We start from the raw sequence: 18571 nt of genomic DNA on the forward strand, positions 1-18571 counted from the left end.
CGCGCAGGTTCAAATCCTGCTCACAGCGTTTAAAAGTCTAGATGTCTGTGCCATGCTGAGTAATTGTCATGTGATGATTTAAGAGTTGTGGATTAAGCTCTGAACTGGTACTCCCAGACTGTGTTTGGAGGCAGTGTAGAGGTGAATGTTTCCAACATGACTGCTGTCAATTAATCTCACATCATCTTTAGTGATGTGGTAGCATTTGACATGTTGTTGGTAAAATTCTTGACTAAAAGTCAAAAACCGACGTGGTGGTTTCATACCCATTACCTGACTGCTACGTAAGCTGTGATGGCCGAGTGGTTAAGGCGTTGGATTTGAAATCCAATGGGGTTTCCCCGCGTAGGTTCGAACCCTACTCACAGCGAGAATCTTTGTTTATAATCAAGCGAGACACTGTAGCGCAGGCCTTTGTAGATGGTGCACAAAGGGCAGCTGTGCATGCAAACTCCACTGCTTTGGTTAAGTGTTATACCAATGCAGTCGAAATGTTGATAACAAGTGTAAATGCAGAAATATTTAGGATGTGGCCAGTTATGCACTTGACACGAACATACCAACACATCCCGATCGCTTCAAACTCGGCTGCAAATCACCCCAGTGTGTGCTGAAGGTCATGGCCTGATTTGAGCCAACAGAACCACATCATCTGCAAAGAACAGAGACGCAATTTTGGGGTCCAAAACCGGACACTCTCCTCGCCCCGGCTGCACCTTGAGATCCTGTTCATGAAAATCACAAACAGAATTGGTGACGAGGGACAACCCTGGCCAAGGCGAACGCCCACTAGAAACCTGTTTGACTTTGTGCTGATTATACGGTTACAGATCTCATTTTGGTTGTACAAGGTCCGGACGGCTGATAGCAACGACCCCGGTACCCCATATTCATGCAGTACTCCCCGATGGATTTCCAGCTGTGATGGCCGAGTGGTTAAGGCGTTGGATTTGAAATCCAATGGGGTTTCCCCGCGTAGGTTCGAACCCTACTCACAGCGAGAATCTTTGTTTATAATCAAGCGAGACACTGTAGCGCAGGCCTTTGTAGATGGTGCACAAAGGGCAGCTGTGCATGCAAACTCCACTGCTTTGGTTAAGTGTTATACCAATGCAGTCGAAATGTTGATAACAAGTGTAAATGCAGAAATATTTAGGATGTGGCCAGTTATGCACTTGACACGAACATACCAACACATCCCGATCGCTTCAAACTCGGCTGCAAATCACCCCAGTGTGTGCTGAAGGTCATGGCCTGATTTGAGCCAACAGAACCACATCATCTGCAAAGAACAGAGACGCAATTTTGGGGTCCAAAACCGGACACTCTCCTCGCCCCGGCTGCACCTTGAGATCCTGTTCATGAAAATCACAAACAGAATTGGTGACGAGGGACAACCCTGGCCAAGGCGAACGCCCACTAGAAACCTGTTTGACTTTGTGCTGATTATACGGTTACAGATCTCATTTTGGTTGTACAAGGTCCGGACGGCTGATAGCAACGACCCCGGTAGCCCATATTCATGCAGTACCCCCCGATGGATTTCCAGCTGTGATGGCCGAGTGGTTAAGGCGTTGGATTTGAAATCCAATGGGGTTTCCCCGCGTAGGTTCGAACCCTACTCACAGCGAGAATCTTTGTTTATAATCAAGCGAGACACTGTAGCGCAGGCCTTTGTAGATGGTGCACAAAGGGCAGCTGTGCATGCAAACTCCACTGCTTTGGTTAAGTGTTATACCAATGCAGTCGAAATGTTGATAACAAGTGTAAATGCAGAAATATTTAGGATGTGGCCAGTTATGCACTTGACACGAACATACCAACACATCCCGATCGCTTCAAACTCGGCTGCAAATCACCCCAGTGTGTGCTGAAGGTCATGGCCTGATTTGAGCCAACAGAACCACATCATCTGCAAAGAACAGAGACGCAATTTTGGGGTCCAAAACCGGACACTCTCCTCGCCCCGGCTGCACCTTGAGATCCTGTTCATGAAAATCACAAACAGAATTGGTGACGAGGGACAACCCTGGCCAAGGCGAACGCCCACTAGAAACCTGTTTGACTTTGTGCTGATTATACGGTTACAGATCTCATTTTGGTTGTACAAGGTCCGGACGGCTGATAGCAACGACCCCGGTAGCCCATATTCATGCAGTACCCCCCGATGGATTTCCAGCTGTGATGGCCGAGTGGTTAAGGCGTTGGATTTGAAATCCAATGGGGTTTCCCCGCGTAGGTTCGAACCCTACTCACAGCGAGAATCTTTGTTTATAATCAAGCGAGACACTGTAGCGCAGGCCTTTGTAGATGGTGCACAAAGGGCAGCTGTGCATGCAAACTCCACTGCTTTGGTTAAGTGTTATACCAATGCAGTCGAAATGTTGATAACAAGTGTAAATGCAGAAATATTTAGGATGTGGCCAGTTATGCACTTGACACGAACATACCAACACATCCCGATCGCTTCAAACTCGGCTGCAAATCACCCCAGTGTGTGCTGAAGGTCATGGCCTGATTTGAGCCAACAGAACCACATCATCTGCAAAGAACAGAGACGCAATTTTGGGGTCCAAAACCGGACACTCTCCTCGCCCCGGCTGCACCTTGAGATCCTGTTCATGAAAATCACAAACAGAATTGGTGACGAGGGACAACCCTGGCCAAGGCGAACGCCCACTAGAAACCTGTTTGACTTTGTGCTGATTATACGGTTACAGATCTCATTTTGGTTGTACAAGGTCCGGACGGCTGATAGCAACGACCCCGGTACCCCATATTCATGCAGTACCCCCCGATGGATTTCCAGCTGTGATGGCCGAGTGGTTAAGGCGTTGGATTTGAAATCCAATGGGGTTTCCCCGCGTAGGTTCGAACCCTACTCACAGCGAGAATCTTTGTTTATAATCAAGCGAGACACTGTAGCGCAGGCCTTTGTAGATGGTGCACAAAGGGCAGCTGTGCATGCAAACTCCACTGCTTTGGTTAAGTGTTATACCAATGCAGTCGAAATGTTGATAACAAGTGTAAATGCAGAAATATTTAGGATGTGGCCAGTTATACACTTGACACGAACATACCAACACATCCCGATCGCTTCAAACTCGGCTGCAAATCACCCCAGTGTGTGCTGAAGGTCATGGCCTGATTTGAGCCAACAGAACCACATCATCTGCAAAGAACAGAGACGCAATTTTGGGGTCCAAAACCGGACACTCTCCTCGCCCCGGCTGCACCTTGAGATCCTGTTCATGAAAATCACAAACAGAATTGGTGACGAGGGACAACCCTGGCCAAGGCGAACGCCCACTAGAAACCTGTTTGACTTTGTGCTGATTATACGGTTACAGATCTCATTTTGGTTGTACAAGGTCCGGACGGCTGATAGCAACAACCCCGGTACCCCATATTCATGCAGTACCCCCCGATGGATTTCCAGCTGTGATGGCCGAGTGGTTAAGGCGTTGGATTTGAAATCCAATGGGGTTTCCCCGCGTAGGTTCGAACCCTACTCACAGCGAGAATCTTTGTTTATAATCAAGCGAGACACTGTAGCGCAGGCCTTTGTAGATGGTGCACAAAGGGCAGCTGTGCATGCAAACTCCACTGCTTTGGTTAAGTGTTATACCAATGCAGTCGAAATGTTGATAACAAGTGTAAATGCAGAAATATTTAGGATGTGGCCAGTTATGCACTTGACACGAACATACCAACACATCCCGATCGCTTCAAACTCGGCTGCAAATCACCCCAGTGTTTGCTGAAGGTCATGGCCTGATTTGAGCCAACAGAACCACATCATCTGCAAAGAACAGAGACGCAATTTTGGGGTCCAAAACCGGACACTCTCCTCGCCCCGGCTGCACCTTGAGATCCTGTTCATGAAAATCACAAACAGAATTGGTGACGAGGGACAACCCTGGCCAAGGCGAACGCCCACTAGAAACCTGTTTGACTTTGTGCTGATTATACGGTTACAGATCTCATTTTGGTTGTACAAGGTCCGGACGGCTGATAGCAACGACCCCGGTAGCCCATATTCATGCAGTACCCCCCAATGGATTTCCAGCTGTGATGGCCGAGTGGTTAAGGCGTTGGATTTGAAATCCAATGGGGTTTCCCCGCGTAGGTTCGAACCCTACTCACAGCGAGAATCTTTGTTTATAATCAAGCGAGACACTGTAGCGCAGGCCTTTGTAGATGGTGCACAAAGGGCAGCTGTGCATGCAAACTCCACTGCTTTGGTTAAGTGTTATACCAATGCAGTCGAAATGTTGATAACAAGTGTAAATGCAGAAATATTTAGGATGTGGCCAGTTATGCACTTGACACGAACATACCAACACATCCCGATCGCTTCAAACTCGGCTGCAAATCACCCCAGTGTGTGCTGAAGGTCATGGCCTGATTTGAGCCAACAGAACCACATCATCTGCAAAGAACAGAGACGCAATTTTGGGGTCCAAAACCGGACACTCTCCTCGCCCCGACTGCACCTTGAGATCCTGTTCATGAAAATCACAAACAGAATTGGTGACGAGGGACAACCCTGGCCAAGGCGAACGCCCACTAGAAACCTGTTTGACTTTGTGCTGATTATACGGTTACAGATCTCATTTTGGTTGTACAAGGTCCGGACGGCTGATAGCAACGACCCCGGTACCCCATATTCATGCAGTACCCCCCGATGGATTTCCAGCTGTTATGGCCGAGTGGTTAAGGCGTTGGATTTGAAATCCAATGGGGTTTCCCCGCGTAGGTTCGAACCCTACTCACAGCGAGAATCTTTGTTTATAATCAAGCGAGACACTGTAGCGCAGGCCTTTGTAGATGGTGCACAAAGGGCAGCTGTGCATGCAAACTCCACTGCTTTGGTTAAGTGTTATACCAATGCAGTCGAAATGTTGATAACAAGTGTAAATGCAGAAATATTTAGGATGTGGCCAGTTATGCACTTGACACGAACATACCAACACATCCCGATCGCTTCAAACTCGGCTGCAAATCACCCCAGTGTGGGCTGAAGGTCATGGCCTGATTTGAGCCAACAGAACCACATCATCTGCAAAGAACAGAGACGCAATTTTGGGGTCCAAAACCGGACACTCTCCTCGCCCCGGCTGCACCTTGAGATCCTGTTCATGAAAATCACAAACAGAATTGGTGACGAGGGACAACCCTGGCCAAGGCGAACGCCCACTAGAAACCTGTTTGACTTTGTGCTGATTATACGGTTACAGATCTCATTTTGGTTGTACAAGGTCCGGACGGCTGATAGCAACGACCCCGGTACCCCATATTCATGCAGTACCCCCCGATGGATTTCCAGCTGTGATGGCCGAGTGGTTAAGGCGTTGGATTTGAAATCCAATGGGGTTTCCCCGCGCAGGTTCAAATCCTGCTCACAGCGTTTAAAAGTCTAGATGTCTGTGCCATGCTGAGTAATTGTCATGTGATGATTTAAGAGTTGTGGATTAAGCTCTGAACTGGTACTCCCAGACTGTGTTTGGAGGCAGTGTAAAGGTGAATGTTTCCAACATGACTGCTGTCAATTAATCTCACATCATCTTTAGTGATGTGGTAGCATTTGACATGTTGTTGGTAAAATTCTTGACTAAAAGTCAAAAACCGACGTGGTGGTTTCATACCCATTACCTGACTGCTACGTAAGCTGTGATGGCCGAGTGGTTAAGGCGTTGGATTTGAAATCCAATGGGGTTTCCCCGCGTAGGTTCGAACCCTACTCACAGCGAGAAGCTTTGGTTATAATCACGTGAGACACTGTAGCGCGGGCCTCTGTAGATGGCGCGTGCACTACAAACTCCACTGCTTTGGTTACCTGTTATACCAATGCAGTCGAAATGTTGATAACAAGTGTAAATGCAGAAATATTTAGGATGTGGCCAGTTATGCACTTGACACGAACATACCAACACATTCCGATCGCGTCAAACTCGGCTGCAAATCGCCCCAGTGTGTGCTGAAGGTCATGGTCTGATGGAGCCAACAGAACCACATCATCAGCAAAGAAGCAATTCTGGGGTCCCCAAACCGGACACTCTCCTTGCTGCACCTTGAGATCCTGTCCATGAAAATCACAAACAGAATAGGTGTTCTGCGAACACCCACTGGAAACGTGTTTGACTTTGTGCTGATTATACGGTTACGGATCTCATTTTGGTTGTACAAGCTCCAGATGGCTGGTAGCAACGACCCCGGTCCCGCATATTGATGCAGTACCCCCCAATTGATTTCCAGCTGTGATGGCCGAGTGGTTAAGGCGTTGGATTTGAAATCCAATGGGGTTTCCCCGCGCAGGTTCGAACCCTGCTCACAGCGATTACTGACTTTACAGATCAACCCTTCCACAGTATGCGTTTAAAGATTTAACACTTCCCAGGGGAAATGGTCGTAAGCCTTTTCCAAGTCCAAAAAACACATACAGCTTGTATGTGTTTGACAGCTTGACAGCTTGACAGCCTCCTTCACCACCGGTGTCCACCATATTTAAAATGTAACCAGTCATGCATTTGACACGAACATACCAAAACAGTAACAGCATGGCTGCAAGAGTGAAGAAAATTCACAAAGAGTAATCCTCCTGTAACAGTCATACAAATTGTCCATACTAATGTCCTTGGTATGCTTTAAACAAAGTGCTTGTTGGATCATTTGAAAGCCCCTTCCCCCAAACCGTTTGCATGAGTCATCGCGCCTTGTTCTTCGCTTTCTGCCCCACCTTTGAGTGTTTCCATTTAGAACAGGTATAGACATGTTTGCCTTTGGGTGTGGTTGGACGAACTGCATTTTTTCCAGCACACTGAACCCTTAATACTGAAAACTGTAGCTACAGAAGAACACCAATGTAGTACATGTTTCCCACAAGCAGCTTTCAGTGGTACGTGAATAATCTAGACCACTGTTACTGTTAAGGCTAATACAGCTGTGATGGCCGAGTGGTTAAGGCGTTGGACTCGAAATCCAATGGGGTTTCCCCGCGCAGGTTCAAACCCTGCTCACAGCGATGGTTGACTTTAACAAATGTCTTTCTGTAAAGATTGAATATTATATAATACAGTTACATAAGCAAGTTGCTTGCCAATGTCATACTTTGTTTCAAGCATACTGAACAAAAACATTCTGATCTCATGTAAACAGTATATGTCTACTAACACACAGCTGTGATACCCGAGTGGCTTTGGGGTCTCCCGGCGCAGTTTCAAACACACAGTGTTGTTGTCCGTGTTTTCGTCTTACAAATTTGTGTTTTCAGTTCATGAAAGTTAATGTAACATTTTTGTCACATAAAAATGTCTTTTACATTGTTTGGTTGTGCTTAACTCCACCCTGTCGTTTCACTTCTGGTTGCAGAAAACCAAGATGGCGACAGCCAAATGAAGAACCAGAGGCTTTGAAATGGCAGTCCAAAAAAAACAATGGGTGATGTCAAGGTGACTATGTCCACTTCTTATTTACAATTTATGCTCAAGAGCTAGTTTCTCTTAGTAAGCCATGTGACATGAGTCCTTTCTTGTCATCCAACAAGTGACTAATTACTGTCAGCGTGGTCACTGTACACAGCTGTGATGGCCGTGCAACCATGCAGGTTGGAACCCTGCTCACAGCGATCTCTGACTTTATAGATCAACCCCTCCACAGTATGCGGTTAAAGTTTGAACACATTTCGATTCAAGTACTTTGAAAAATGCTTCAACACTTTGATTCAAAGTAGTCCATGACTGATTTTACGATTTCATTGTTCAACATCTGGCTGGTTGTATTCCTGGCAGGTCAGAAATTTTGTTTGAGACCAATTTTCAACATGACATGATCTCACTAACTCACAGTTGAAATGTTAATATCAGTTGAAAATGCAGTCATATTTAAGATGGGGTCAGTTATGCAACAGAACCACATCATCTGCAGAGAGCAGAGACGCAATTCTGAGGTCTTCGACTGGACACTCTCCTCGCCCCGGCTGCACCTTGAGATCCTGTCCATAAAAATCACAAACAGAATTGGTGACAAGGGACAACCCTGGCAGAGGTGAACACCCACTGGAAACGTGTTTGACTTTGTGCTGAGTATACGGTCACAGCTCTCATTTTTGTTGTATAAAAACCGGATGGCTGGTAGTAACGACCCCGGTATCGAATATTAGTGCAGTACCCCCAAAAGGGTTTCCAGCTGTGATGGCCGAGTGGTTAAGGCGTTGGATTTGAAATCCAATGGGGTTTCCCCGCGCAGGTTCGAACCCTGCTCACAGCGATTTCTGACTTAATAGATCAAGCGATAGTTTGTGAATATCGTTTCAAGACTTGTGCTTTTTGATTCAAACAACCAAAAATATGATATTGCTCAAACATACATATTTGACAGTAACAAGAAAGATTCAAGTGAAGTCAAATGCAAGAAAGATCCCAAAGGCTTCTTTCACAGGAACATCCTAAAAATAAGAACTCCTTATTCCGCAAAAAAAGTGATATAGATCAGGATGAAGTATCTACCTGCTTGCTTGTATTTTGAAAACAGTTGTGATGGCTGAGTGGTTAAGGGGTTCGATTCGAGGTCCAATTGGGTCTTCCTGCACAGGTTCAAGTCCTGCTCACAGCGATCGAAGTGTAGACGAGTGCAAATACTTGTTAAGTGATAACCAAACTTTGCTCCAGAATGGACAGATTGATCTGTCTGCATCTTCCATCTGTATTCAGATCCATGTCCTTCTGCGACATGCAACCACACCACTAGATCATCCTACACACTGAACCTCCAGTCCTAGTATTTTGACTTCATTCTTTCCCCTGCAGTCAGGGTTTAGAAGCTTAATTTATTTATTCGTGGCAACAATGAAACTCATGCAAACAGCTTAACCTTAATAAGACCTTAACCAGAGTCTTGTGTCTTGGAAAACTGGAAAAACATAATAAAAATGTACCTTGACACTAAGGAAAATAATTACTACTACTCTTGAGTATAATTTAGTTCAGTGCAGCAACTCAGTCAGACAACACTGAAGCAGCAAAGCTAAACGTCTGCTTTCAAATCAACGAACTGATGATCATTATTTGGAAATGAGTGATGAAATTATTGCCTGAAACATATGGTAATGTGCAATGAAATTGCACTGAGAGATAATAACAGTGACAGCGATAATCTATGGCAGGCTGTTGACTGCTGACGATGGCCTCGTTTCAGCTTTTAATGCCCTCGCCTGCTGCTTTACTGTCACTATCAGTTTGACAGATTGGGTTTCATTTGTTTCTAATTGTGAATTGTATGTGTCATTGTTGTTATTCTCTTTTAAGTTTTAATCAGGCAAAACAGTCTGGGTAAAGCTACACCACCGTTCAAAAGTTTGTAATAAATATAGAAGCTTGATTGTGTGTAGTCAGAAATCTGAGAGGACTACTCTCTATGTCTGAATGGTCTTTGATGCTTTTAGCTTGTAGAAAGTCCTCTTAACTAATAGATGTTATTTTGTTTTGTACGTAGAGAACAAAACGCTGTACGATGGTTCAATCACACTGACAACTGAAAGAGGAAGATCCCTCAGAGCACAGTTGAATAATAATAGAAGAAATCACCAGTCATTGGTTAAAGAAACTGGAAGTTTAGCACCAGAACGTGTGCAGATTTAAACGAGAACAGGTTCCAGTTTCAGTGTCAAGGTCACAACAAACTGGGATTAACGGCTGCAACGTGTTGTTTTAGCAAAGCTCTTCTTCACACTTCACAAGAGAAATAGAAAGTTAGTCTCATGTTAGCATTATTGGAATATCATCTGAACATAATCCTAGTTTAAACCTCTTCAATGTGACATCTGAGTAGACTGCAGGGATCAATATTTAGAGCCCAGTTGCACCGTTGTGGTTCAACAATGATCGAGGGCCACTGATGCTTTTCTGGACTGGAAAACAAATTCATAATCCAAGTTCCAATTTCTCATGCAGCACTGTGGGGATATCAACTAAATGAAAGTTTGAATCATTTCATTTATTCTTCTTTTGGGGCCAACGCTATTTCCAATGTGGATTATACGTTTGGTTATACTCTTTTTATCATGTAATTCACGTAATCGTGAACCAGGAAGTATGAAGAGTGTCAAAGTCCGCGTGGGAGGAGGTCGGGGTGGAAGGTTGGGTCTAAAATCACCGCAGTTTCACCCAGGAGATCGTTGTTCGTACCCCGTGTGAAACCAGAAGTCAACGTTGATTTATTTGTCACGTAACTTCCGTTTTTAACTAATGCTACTTCCGTAGTTATTTTAACCCAAACCACGATCTTGGGTGGATGGGTCAAACACACACAAGATTTTCAATCAGGAAACCGGTGTTCGTGTCCCGTGCGAAACTAAAAGTAACGTTGACTTATTTTGTCACGTCAGTCTTTAGTCACGTGATTTGTTGGTATCGTCGGTCAACCACGACTGTTTCTTAACACTAACTAAGTGGTTGTGTTGCCTAAACCTAACTTCTGGTGAAAAACAGAAGTTTATTTTGAAAGGACACTATGAATGTAGCGAGCGTATATTGGCATGCCGTCCCTAGTCCGTCCTGACCAAGCGACGGTATTCGACGAGTTGGGAGTGAGAATGTGTTTGATATTTGCAGGAGAATGCAGGAAAAATGAGGAATAAAATCTCGTTGCTGTGTGAGTACTTAAGAGTAGGTTAAATTCATAAACACACATCAATTTCAGCCCAGCATTGTTTTAGGTCATAGATTCATTATTTACCCTCTGAGCTGAGACGGACAACTTAAGTAAATTCATTCTTGTTGTATTAAAGCTCATTTGAGAATCCATCCACTGACTTTCACAGCATTAATGTGTGTGTGTGTGTGTTTAATATTTAGATCTCTCCCTGTGATAGCTCAGGATGAAAACAATATAATGAGAGAACCATTAAATAGAATTTACTGCAATTTTCCAAAAAGCATCTCAGACTGACTGGATGGAAATGCATAAAAAAACGACTAACAGATAATCACGTTCGTCTGGATGATTCTGTATTTATAAAAAGCAGCTGTTTAAGCAGGTTGTCAAAAATCACTGCTACCTCAAACATAAACATACATAAATGAAGAATGAAAGAGAGGCACTTATCCCTCCCTTATTACCACCACTGAAGTGCCCACTGAATTTTGTACGTTGTGTGTTTCATGACGAAAACAGTAAATTGGCATCGATGCAGGTTCGCTGTTGGAGGGATATAAAACCCACTTCCACTCTCCGCTAATTGGTTTGGGATGGCACTTAATGTGGCGGACCCTCCACGCGAACGTGCAAACGGAGTGGAAGTAGGTAAGGAGAGGGTGTAGAAAGGCCCAGACTCAGTCTGCCACTCGGTCCCAGTCTCCAGCCACTTCTCACTTCCCCCAGGCTCACCATGCATCTACCAAGAACTATCTGGACCTGCCACTCCCCATCCATCCACCAGATGCCCTCAGACTTTTACACCAGTCCCAGCAGTCACCTGACTCTCTCATTCACCTGCTCACCTGTTTCCACTTTCTCTCATCAGCCCAGTCAGTTGCCAGATTGTTTTGCTTCATGCCGTTGTTTGCCTGCCTTTGACTTTGGAACCTGGAATCTTTACCTGAACCTGCAGCCTGTATCCTGAAACCTGTATCTGTACCTGCCGGCACCTTTTTGTCCCATTCCGGTTACCTGTGGATTCTCAGTCACTTCTGTTTGGACTTGCAACCCATGTCAGTAAGCTTTTATATCTTCACAAGGGCTGTTAAAGTTAACGCGCTAATAACGCGCTAACGCAAATTTGTTTTAATGCCACTAATTTCTTTAACGCATTAACTCAACTTGCGATTTTTAGGTTTTAGCGGGATCAGTTTCAAAGTGAAAAAGTGAAGATACTGGTATCATATGAAACTAGAAAACCTGATGAATCCATTGGTACCAACCATGTCATACTACCTTGTCATGAAAGAGGCTAAATAACGCTCTAAACTTGCGCTAAATTTTGGCGAGGAAAAACTGGCATGGCCATTTTTAAAGGGGTCCCTTGACCTCTGACCTCCAGATCAGTGAATGTAAATGGGTTCTATGGGTACCCACGAGTCTCCCCTTTACAGACATGCCCACTTTATGATAATCACATGCAGTTTTGGGGCAAGTCATAGTCAAGTCAGCACACTGACACACTGACAGCTGTTGTTGCCTGTCGGGCTGCAGTTTGACATGTTATGATTTGAGCATATTGTTTTATGCTAAATGCAGTACCTGTGAGGGTTTCTGGACAATATCTGTCATTGTTTTGTGTTGTTAATTGATTTCCAATAATAAATATATGCATACATTTGCATAAAGAAGTATATTTGCCCACTCCCATGTTCATAAGAGTATTAAATACTTGACAAATCTCCTTTTAAAGAACAAAAAATGTGCGATTAATTTGCGATTAATCGCGATTGAATATTTTAATCGATTGACAGCCGTCCGTGTTGGCATCCGTTTGGGAGTATAACTGAGGTTTAAGTCAACGAGTCTGCAAAGGAAGGATTTAGTTCAGTTTTTATACAGTATTTTTGCAGCTGGACAGGGGAAACAATAAAAGGAGGAAATCTGATTCAAAAATGATGCAGAAATTCTACAGATTTCTCCTTTAACAACTAACTTTTTTTGTAGCGTATTCAGCCCCAGTGGGGATCAAAACTCAGACCCTGGCAGCAGCAGTTGCCTTCACACTGAGCTGCAGAGGAAATGGGACCCCTAACCCTTTCAGAGTTAGTATCGCACTTTACCCGCCGAGCATCACTGCAATTAAGTTAAATGGGCACACAAACCATATTGCTAATGTTTTCATGAAGCCAGAGCCACAGAGAAGTGTGGAGATTGCAGAATCCATCAGTGAAATTGCACACTGACATGCCCCACTAAGTTTGACTGCACGATGGAGCTCACTTATCCAAAAAGCATCCAATATACAGATATGTCCAAAACGCGTGGAGCGACATCAGAAAACCACTGACAGGCCCATCACAGACAGCAGCTGTTTGTTCCATGTTGGAGAATCATAATCCGCACTGAAAGCGGGACAATCAAATGATTCCTCCGACTGGATTTTACAGCCAACAAATGACAGTTTGTTAAATTTAGACTGAAAAGCCAGCAGAAGGGGATTTCACGGCCAAATGGCAATTTGTTTTTACTGAAAAGCAGGCAATAACTTCATCTGTACACAGAGAAAAATCCTTATTAACAAAGTAATTTCATTATGTACTCAACAGACTTTGTCCAGTAATTCCTAACAGGGAGAGAGAAGTTTAGTTTTCTGTAACAAAGGAGCTAAAATAATGTTGCTCACTCTTTTCGTCTATAAAATTTTAATTTGTTTCCTATTTCAACCCGAGTCAGCAAAGTCCATCTTTCCTAGTCCGCAGCAGCAGCACGTCTATGACTTTATTTCAATGCTTCACATTGAAATGTTGTTGAAACAACAGTTATGTTTAACCTAGACGACTAGAAAACTTTCTTTTTTCAACCAATTTTGTTTGTTTGCCAATTAAAAATGGAGGGCAAAGAAGAATATGTTTTGTTGTTCAGGGGTTTCATATGCACCGAGGTCTCTACTAACGCAACCTACAGTAGAAATGCTAATCGTTTTTACACAAAGACGCTGTTTTAAAATGTAGACGGCTTGATGCAGACGTAAGCTACATCCATTCTAATACTTCCATCCAGACGAGCGTTTTAGGGCCGTTTCAGAAATAATCTCCGTCCATACTACCACGCCTGAAAACGCATATCACATGACCATTCACGTACACTAGATATGCACGTGCCGGTGTAAACAGGAAGCAGCGCTGGACACGAGAATTGATGCAAAGCGCTTGAATAATAGCTTGCCTCCTGCAGTAGTAGTATTATAAAATGCAGAATTTAACTGTGCAACAGCTGCTAGCATAGACAACGCAGGTCAGCAACGCTTGTAACTCATCATCCATGTTGAAATTAAGGTTGATGTTGTTTGTTTTCTTCCGGAAAAAGTTCACGTGATGGGGCGTGACGAATCAGGGAAGGACACGTCATGACTGATAAGACTCAATCAAGAAGCGAACGTTGGTGTCTGTGTCATCGTTTTCAAAGGTCTCCGTTTCTGTCCGTCCAGACTAAAACGCAACCGAGGAGTTTAAAAACTAAAAGCAGCGTTTTCAAACGTCTCCGTTTTAGGGGCTCGAACACGTAGTAGCGTGGACGCTACGTATAAACATACACAAGTTCTAAAACGTAAAGGTATTAGTGTGGTTGTTAGCCGTAGAAACATTGTTTTATTAGCGTTGGACGAAGAGGGAGTACAACAGTCCCACAACATGAGTTTCCCTCCCGCTGCGCGTTCAGAGAGCTCTATCGTAAACAGAGACGAGAAAAAGATGCCACCTTCTGTTGGGACAGCTGGCATTAAAGCACAGCTCATTGTTGGATACAGTGGAAGCATTAGCTAAGTGCATTCTGGCCCAAAAATAGTGGGATTTGAGGAGCTACACCGAGTAATGATTTTTCAAAGAGACAGTTTTCACTCCAGCACTGATGTACAAAAAAGGCCAATGGGTCATTAATGAAAGTGGAATAGGCTTAGCGCACTTTGAATAACCATTGGACTTAATACAAAAGCCATCACGGAGTAATCTACAGCAGTTACTGAGGATTAGCATGTGGAGAACAATGCCAGTTTAATCCTAAAAGGCTGACCTGTTGCCCAGACAACTCTACTGTAATTATGATTACCAGAGCTCATGATGAGACATTTCATTTATGCACATACATGATACATAAATAGAGATCGAACCTACAGTGTTTTCAGGTTTATAAGACTTTAGTCGCCTCTCATCTACTTGTGTTGGTCTTTTTGAACACAGTGTTTGTGAACTATCAGCAGCACAGACTTGTGTTACCTCCAGGAGATTTGAAGATCAGGCAAACACAGGATTTTATCATTTATCTCTGGGAGACGCACGCCACCTCTCTGCATAACATTCTGTTAATACGCTTAAAGTCGCTTTGTTTACATAGGGCTGTCAAAGTCAACGCGATAATAACGCGTTAACGCAAAATCATTTTAACGTCACTAATTTCATTAACGCATTTTGATCTTACGGAGGCTCATTTTATAGCTAGAGTGAAGATACTGGTACCATATGAAACTACTGTGTCATACTAGCTTGTCTGGAAGGAGGCTAAATAACGCTCAAAAATTTTACATTTTGGTGAGGAAAATCTGTCATGGCCATTTTCAAAGGGTTCCTGACCTCTGACCTCCAGATATGTGAATGAAAATGGGTTCCATGGGTACCCACGAGTCTCCCCTTTACAGACAGTGTGTCAGTGTGCTGACTTGACTATGACTTGCCCTAAACTGCATGTGATTATCATAAAGTGGGCATGTCTGTAAAGAGGAGACTCTCCATTTCCATTCACATATCTGGAGGTCAGAGGTCAAGGGACCCCTCTAAAAATGGCCATGCCAGTTTTTCCTCGCCAAAATTTTGCAGAAGTTTGGAGCGGTATTTAGCCTCCTTCTCGACAAGCTAGTATGACATGGTTGGTACCAATGGATTCATCAGGTTTTCTAGAGTCATATGATAGTAGTATCTTCACTCTAGCTTTAAAACCGTGCCTGCTACAATCTAAAAATTATAAGTTGCGTTAATGCGTAAAAAAAAAAAAATTGTGGCGTTAAAATAAATTTGCATTAACATGTTATTATCGCGTTAACTTTGACAGCCCTAGTTGGCATCCTAACACGCTATAACAAGATGGTAAACATGGTAAACATTATACATGCTAAACAGCATGTTAGCATTTAGCTTAAAGCAATGCTGCACCTACTTTCTCCTTCTCTAACTCAAAGGTCTGACGATAAAGGGCTTGTTGGTCTCATGCAGCTGATTTTGACACCATGCATCTGTAAGTTGGGGCTAGATAAATAAACTTGATATTACCTGATTTGAGTTTGATTGCAATGAATAAGATTAGGAGCTCCGACATGCAGTCTTATGCAGAGTGGAGTTTTCTTATTCTGTTACAGTCAGTGACCGCAGCAGACGCCTCCCTCCCTCCACAACTAAAGAGCAAAGCCAAATGCCAAAAATGTAATGAAACATTTAAATACAAAAACTCTACGTTTTTCCTCTGGGATTCAGTCTAACATTAAACTGTGATTATTTGGCTCTGCCCACAGAGGTTTAACTCAAAGACAATAAGGTTATTTCTGCCTTTAAAACACTAAAATGTATAATAAAGTCACTATAAACACACATAAGTTGCTATAAAAAATACTAGGAGGGTTGAAGTAATTTTTAAGAGCTGTAGTTTGATGACATTCAGTTTTCCCCGAATGCACTTATTGTAAGTTTCTTAAAACATCTGCTAAATTAATGTAATTTAGTAATAATAATCACAGTAAATATCAGAGCAAAACTGTAAACCTACATAAGAATATAATACTGACATTAAAAAAACATATCAAAGTACAAAAATAAAGTCTCTGAAGATACAAAAGAGAGAAGAAACCTGTAGAGAATAAATTTAACGTTGCCATAGAAGATTAAAAATATTCAGACATAAGAAAGAGTAAACTGTAACCCACCACATTAATATGAATTGTAGTGTTTTATCAGTATCACAGTGATAATCACATAAACTTCACCACCACGCCTGCTGTACCAACCTTTGCCTTTACACCTCCTCCTCCTCTTCCTCTTGGACTTTCCCTTCATATCTGACCTCTCCATGTTCCTGCAGCACGTCCCATGCACCGGCGCCATTCACCAGATTCCTTCCTCTTTTAATTTTTCCAGTAGTTTGTCCTCTTTCTTCTTCTTCTTTTTCTTTTTCTTCTTCCTGTCTGAAGCAAAGAAAAGCTCAGGGTTGAGGATTGAGAGTGCAGCTCTGCTGCAGGAAGCCCCGTACAGTGACTGACTTCTCCCCCCTGCTGCCGGCTTTAGGAGGCAGGCGGCTGTTCAGACTGTGACATCATGAGGAGAGGGAGAGCGCTGGTTCAAGCTGTGATTCAGCAGCACTGATACAGTCACTCAGTTTTTAGCCATGTTAGCGGCGGGGCTGTATAGATGGTAATGTTGGTTTGTCAGTTGGTTGGGCCAGACTGAAATATCTCAACAAACATACGGTGGATTGTCATAAAACTTGGTAGAGTTATTCATGGTCACCAGAGGATGAAGACTCCCCTGACTTATGACGCCACCCTGAGGTTCATATTTGTGTTTTTTTATGAAATGTCTCAAAAACTATTGGGTGGATTAATGGGATTTCCAATTTAGTAGGGCTGCCCCCTCTTAATCGATTAGTCAACTAATTGGTCGTTTTTAGAGGCCCCAGATCAGAGGCAAGTCGGCGGTGGCTCGCTGCTCGCACAGCGGCGCTCGAGCATCATGTGTGAATTTCTCAAAGACGGCGCCCCGAGAGGCTCGCCGATGCCTCGCAGACACATTCCAGATATCTAACATGCTAAATATCTGGACCTGTTGGGGACTCCAGCCACGAGCTTCAGCCAATGAGAGCGCAGGACATGGGTTGAGGGGAAACCTGTGGGAGGAAGGGTCACCTTTAACAACAGGAACTTACTAATGTAAGTAGTTGTTGTACCTCGAGGATTAAAAGGTAAAAAAGAGTGTGGAGCAGGCTATTTTGTAAACACACGTGCCAACAACATCAGCAATGTGTCTCACGTATGGTATCGCGTCATTTACTGGTATTTCTCGCGTGTTTTTGTGACAAAACGTAGTCCGGAGACCTCATCGGGGATTACTCCTGGTGAAAGATCTCGTAGTGTGTGACCTCCTGTCACCGGTCAGTCATGTAGTGTGAAAACAACAATGACATAAAGACTCCCGATAAAGACAGCAGGTTGTGAAGTGAGAACAATACAGCGATCTGACGACTTTGATAGTTGTGCGGTGTGAACTTGGCTTTTTGTCGATTAGTCATTTTTTAAGCTTTTTTTATGCTGAATTATTAATTATTTACAAGAAACTTTGGTAACACAAGATTTAAAGTGGTGCTTTGTTTGATTCTTTGTGGAGAAAAACGAATCAACTAATCGATAGTCGACAAAATCGTATCAATGTTCATCAACTAAGAATTTCTTTGGTCGAGGAGAGCCCCACAATTTAGACTCATGGCAGTTATATCTAGAGAAGTACTCAGGTCCAACACTTAAAAAGTAAAAGTACTAATACCACACGGTAAAAATACTCCGTTACAAGTAAAAGTTCTGCATTTAAAATGTTACTTAAGTAAAAGCATGAAAGTATAATCAGAAAAAATGTACTTGAAGTATTAAAAGTAAAAGTATTCAATGCAGAAAATGTCTCCTGTGACTGTTTCATCCCAACAATATTACAAAATTAAAAAAAATGAAAACGTATTAAAAGCAAAGCAGCAATTTGTTATACACTGTTAGATAGTTTAATTTATAACAAAATGTCATAGTTGTCTTTCTCTTTGTATGTGTGCAAAAATCTTAATTTGTAAAGTAACTAAAGCTAGTGAAATTAAAAAGTAATATTTGCGTCTGAGATGTAATAGAGTATGAGTA

General features: G+C 43.1%; 14 non-coding genes across 14 annotated transcripts in view; all 14 read left to right on the forward strand.

Annotated features, from left to right (window-relative positions):
* The window catches only part of trnas-uga (transfer RNA serine (anticodon UGA)), an 82-nt gene extending 54 nt beyond the window's left edge, over nucleotides 1-28 (forward strand). Inside the window, exon 1 of the tRNA in view lies at nucleotides 1-28. This exon is cut by the window's left edge and continues 54 nt beyond it. This is a non-coding gene — a tRNA (tRNA-Ser).
* A 260-nt stretch (nucleotides 29-288) lies between these two features.
* Nucleotides 289-370, forward strand: trnas-uga (transfer RNA serine (anticodon UGA)). Its single transcript has one exon. It is a non-coding gene; the product is annotated as a tRNA-Ser (tRNA).
* Nucleotides 371-918: 548 nt separating this feature from the next.
* trnas-uga (transfer RNA serine (anticodon UGA)) lies at nucleotides 919-1000 on the forward strand. The gene has a single exon. It is a non-coding gene; the product is annotated as a tRNA-Ser (tRNA).
* A 548-nt stretch (nucleotides 1001-1548) lies between these two features.
* trnas-uga (transfer RNA serine (anticodon UGA)) lies at nucleotides 1549-1630 on the forward strand. Its single transcript has one exon. It is a non-coding gene; the product is annotated as a tRNA-Ser (tRNA).
* Nucleotides 1631-2178: 548 nt separating this feature from the next.
* Nucleotides 2179-2260, forward strand: trnas-uga (transfer RNA serine (anticodon UGA)). Its single transcript has one exon. It is a non-coding gene; the product is annotated as a tRNA-Ser (tRNA).
* A 548-nt stretch (nucleotides 2261-2808) lies between these two features.
* Nucleotides 2809-2890, forward strand: trnas-uga (transfer RNA serine (anticodon UGA)). Its single transcript has one exon. It is a non-coding gene; the product is annotated as a tRNA-Ser (tRNA).
* A 548-nt stretch (nucleotides 2891-3438) lies between these two features.
* On the forward strand, nucleotides 3439-3520 carry trnas-uga (transfer RNA serine (anticodon UGA)). The gene has a single exon. It is a non-coding gene; the product is annotated as a tRNA-Ser (tRNA).
* Nucleotides 3521-4068: 548 nt separating this feature from the next.
* Nucleotides 4069-4150, forward strand: trnas-uga (transfer RNA serine (anticodon UGA)). The gene has a single exon. It is a non-coding gene; the product is annotated as a tRNA-Ser (tRNA).
* A 548-nt stretch (nucleotides 4151-4698) lies between these two features.
* On the forward strand, nucleotides 4699-4780 carry trnas-uga (transfer RNA serine (anticodon UGA)). The gene has a single exon. It is a non-coding gene; the product is annotated as a tRNA-Ser (tRNA).
* Nucleotides 4781-5328: 548 nt separating this feature from the next.
* Nucleotides 5329-5410, forward strand: trnas-uga (transfer RNA serine (anticodon UGA)). Its single transcript has one exon. It is a non-coding gene; the product is annotated as a tRNA-Ser (tRNA).
* Nucleotides 5411-5670: 260 nt separating this feature from the next.
* On the forward strand, nucleotides 5671-5752 carry trnas-uga (transfer RNA serine (anticodon UGA)). Its single transcript has one exon. It is a non-coding gene; the product is annotated as a tRNA-Ser (tRNA).
* Nucleotides 5753-6257: 505 nt separating this feature from the next.
* trnas-uga (transfer RNA serine (anticodon UGA)) lies at nucleotides 6258-6339 on the forward strand. The gene has a single exon. It is a non-coding gene; the product is annotated as a tRNA-Ser (tRNA).
* A 603-nt stretch (nucleotides 6340-6942) lies between these two features.
* Nucleotides 6943-7024, forward strand: trnas-cga (transfer RNA serine (anticodon CGA)). Its single transcript has one exon. It is a non-coding gene; the product is annotated as a tRNA-Ser (tRNA).
* Nucleotides 7025-8186: 1162 nt separating this feature from the next.
* Nucleotides 8187-8268, forward strand: trnas-uga (transfer RNA serine (anticodon UGA)). The gene has a single exon. It is a non-coding gene; the product is annotated as a tRNA-Ser (tRNA).
* Nucleotides 8269-18571: the final 10303 nt, after the last annotated feature.

This window comes from Sebastes fasciatus, chromosome 11 (assembly GCF_043250625.1).
Source record: "Sebastes fasciatus isolate fSebFas1 chromosome 11, fSebFas1.pri, whole genome shotgun sequence".
Lineage (NCBI taxonomy): Eukaryota > Metazoa > Chordata > Actinopteri > Perciformes > Sebastidae > Sebastes > Sebastes fasciatus.